Here is a 4094-nt window from a genome sequence, read left to right as displayed (position 1 = left end):
GGAATTAGACTGTAATAGTGTTTTGTTTTTTTGTTTTTTTAAATGAATCTAAAATCATATGTAATAAGTCTCATATTTGAAACTTTGACAGGCTTTTATTTAGAAATTACACATCAGAACTTGCTAGAAGTATCTTAGAATTGTGTTCATTTTCATGTTGGACTATTTATTCACACAGATAAAATGTCATGGCCTCCATCTTCTAATGCTTCAATGTGATCTGAATTGGGATGATCAAATGAATTAACTAAATAATGAATTTATTTATTTATGTTCAAATAATTAATAACGCAGCCATGTCCAAACTACTCCACAAAGATCCGATGTGGTTAGAGGTTTTCTTTTCAACCAAGTCGCAGCACGTCAGACTTGTAGCGTGTTCATGGGTCGGTGCTTTTATTTTGAAATCTGTCCTTGGACTGCATTAATGTACTGTCATCAATAAACAGGCACAGGAAATTGGCTGGTGGCGAGGTTGACCGATGATTTCAGAGTGGAGGCTGGCTTGTCCGCAGTGACAGACCTGTCAAGTATCCCGTTTTACCCCAGAAACTCTCGTATTTTACCCCTCTTTCTCGCCATCTTCCTGTATTAGTATTTTCCCGTAAATATCCCGTATTTTAATGTAATAACTAAAAGATGTCTTACTAAACTGAACGCCGTCACTAGCCTCATGATAACTGCCTCCTGAAATGGCCTGAGTGCCAGCAAAAAAAAACAACGAACTGGTGTAAATATGTTGTAAAATGTGACAGAGAGTTTATCTTCCTAAAGAGCAGCAGGATGGGACACAGTTACACCTTCTGTTAGATTAATAACTATGATTTTAACGTCTACCACAGCGGAAGGAACACGTAAGTCACCATGAAAAATCAGCCAATTACAAGCACCACAAATATACACTGCTTTAAAAAAGTGTTAAAGAATGTAAAGTCTGCAACAAATGTGTCTAATAAGTCATTAGTGAATACCAGAGAACCACATGAGTGAGCATGAGAAATTAAAAGAAAACATGTAATAAAATAAAATGTTAATGTCGAACTTAGACTTGCAATGTGAAATTAACAGCAAATATGCAACGGCAAATTTAACCCAGAATTGTTTTTCTGGTCAGACTTTATTTGATAAAATTATCAAGATTTATATCATATATCACCATTTTCAGAAAATATATTGAGATATGAGTTTTGGTCCATATCACCCAGCCCTAGTAGGAATGTTCACAGCATTTCAATGGGGTTAAAGGTCGACCTACATAATTGTATTTAGTAAGTGGTTGACAAGTGGGTATTTTAGATTTATTGTACACATATCTTAAAATATAAGGGATACTGGAGCTTGTTTGAGGGGGTGGGACGGCTCGTAGTGGGCGCTAGAAAATTTCCCTTATTTTGAAATCCAAAACTTGACAGTTGGAGGAGCACAAGGCTCATCGTATGCCCTTCAAATAGTGGTGAGTAGGTCTAAAGTACTTCATATTGAAATAGTGTTTGTGAACATGTGGGCCGCTGTGACAGTTTTACTAAACTTTATAGCTACAGATACAGGCTCTGAGTTGAAATGGTTTAAGTGGGTGTCAAAATAAAAGGGTCGCTGTCCGTAGTGCTGAACTGCTTTGAATTTGTGTTGTTTTATTATTAGTAACCATGGCGCCTAATGATCTTGTTGTTCTCTTGTTTTGTTATACTTCATGTCCGTTTGATGGACTGCAAAATGACATAGTCGCTCTCTGTGGTGTCGAAGCTTGTTAACCCCGGCATATGTATGTTGTAAAATGATTTTATCATGAGCTTTATTATTTGGGTTTAAAGAGCCGGGTCATTTGCCCCGCCCCCAGCCCGGTTTTGATTTGTTCCGCTAAGTGACCGTGGGATTACTGAAATGGAAGAAATTAACTCGTATGAATTTTTGACCTCCTGAGAATTCACTCCAAAGTTACGTGACACTCGCGTGCATACAGCCCATCTTAAATAACAAACTAAGACTTCAATAAAATTGGTAATCATGGAGATTTACCTCTATTATTTCCATACACGTGAACTGCAGGAGATTCTAGTCGAGGAAGTCTCCTAAGAATAGATCCTGGTTCTTCAAGTCATGAAAAATGTCCATCCAGTATTGTGCATGGTGTTTCCTTAGAAATCCCCACCACTGCTCAATCCTTTGATTGTGGTTACTAGATCCAGTGATGTAACAGGCATCGGAAAAGTTGTCTTCATGGTTGCTTCTCAGAAACCTTTGTAGTTCTTCAAGTACACAGTTCTCTGTGCCCATGTCTGATTGTATTCTTGCAGCAGTGCCTAGTCTTTGTAACGTCATTTATGAAGTATCCCGCTACAACTTTGGGATTGCTATTGGTAGAAAATGTATGTAACCAGAAAACCATATGAGGGAATCCATCAACAGCGCCATTGATGCATATTCCATATGGTTTAAGTTTGTCATAAGAATCCACATGCCATAAGAAATTTGGCCCTGGGTTTGTATATACACGTCTCCTGAGACGATGGCGTGACCTCAGCTCAACCCCATCCGGATCGAGTATTCCAAGAAGGTATCTCACTGTTTTCTGGGACACCACCAACCCTGACTGTATGCGTTTTAAGTGCATGAACCTAAATCCATGAAGCATCCCGTAGGAATCCAATTCTCCCTGTAGAAACAAAGCGACATTAAGCAGGTACGTTTTGGCTGTTCGCCTAAACAATCCTAAACTCTAAAGGCGTCTACAAAGACTCAACAAACTCACATTATATCCATCCACTTGAAGAAAAGCTAAAATGTCCTTGTGCTTTAGTCCAATAAGGTGGTAAAAATGTAGTAAGGTGGGTAAATCAGTCATTGTCCATACCATCAGACAGCATTAGGTAGAGCGAAAGGAGGAGCACATTTTGGTTGGAAAATCAGCTGTTTGGAACTCATGACTACAGAGTTGATATTATTTGATTTGTTCATTTATATTTAAATAGGCAACGTTCCAAACAGCTGATTGTCAACCAAAAGTCACGACTGAGAACGACAAAATAAATGAATTTCGGTAAACGGATCTAAAAGAAATAATAATAATAATAATTCAGTAAACGGATAAAAAAAAATAAGTTGCACATAGTATTGTTGCTAATGAATTCAACCAGGACTCCAAGCTATGCTTTATGATGACTGTGTCCTCTAGAACTAAAGGATCCTCTTTACCTGTCCGTCACTAATGAGAAAGTTGTGCCGACTGCAAATCCTTAATATCTTTATATTTTACCTCGAAAAGTAAAAATTAAAAGAATGAATATCCAGCACTGTAGATGACGCCATTGTGATGAACTCTGACCCGGAACAAGTTTCTATGTTAAAAAAAATTAAGAGATAATCTCCACAGGAAAAAAAAAAAGAAGTATTCCGAAAACGGATTTTAAAAAATATTAATTCGGAAAAAGGATTTAAAAAAATTTAAATTCGGAAATCGGTTTAAAAAAATAATATTAATTCGGAAAGCGGATTTTTACTGCCAATGCTCCATCGTACATATGTACCAAGCAAAATAAAAAACTCAATAAAAAATTATTGATTAAAATCCAATAAGCTTGTGCTTATAGAGTCTCTTTCTCAGCCCATGATATGTAAAAAAATAAATAAATAACCAAAAAAAAAAACATATGTCCTTAAACAGTTTTTTAAAAAAAATACTGACAAGCAAAAATAAATTATATAGCTGTTTATGTACAAAAAGAAATTACCATCCTTTCTGAAGCTACTTAACACAGCAGCTAACTAGCGATTAGCTTAAATAGCGATTAGCATGCTAGTAACATTCCAACAGAAAATACAACTTAACAAGACATTCAAACGTATATTCCATGACAGTCAATTGCAGTACAGTCAGTGTTACACCGTGAATATTTTCAGCTCACCTAGCAGGGAATATTTAAGTAGACTGTATGAAGCAGGCACGGATGGAGACGACAGACAACACACGTGTCTACCACAGCTAGAGCCATCTGAGCATGCGCAGATTCTGCTCTGGTTGCCATGGTTATCAACTGTCACAAAGCACAACTTATCAGCAGATGAAAGCAGCTTCTGAAGTAGTTCTAAGACAAAGT

The sequence above is a fragment of the Gouania willdenowi genome, unplaced genomic scaffold (assembly GCF_900634775.1).
Source record: "Gouania willdenowi unplaced genomic scaffold, fGouWil2.1 scaffold_201_arrow_ctg1, whole genome shotgun sequence".
Classification (NCBI taxonomy): Eukaryota; Metazoa; Chordata; class Actinopteri; order Blenniiformes; family Gobiesocidae; genus Gouania; species Gouania willdenowi.
This window is presented reverse-complemented; position numbering follows the sequence as displayed.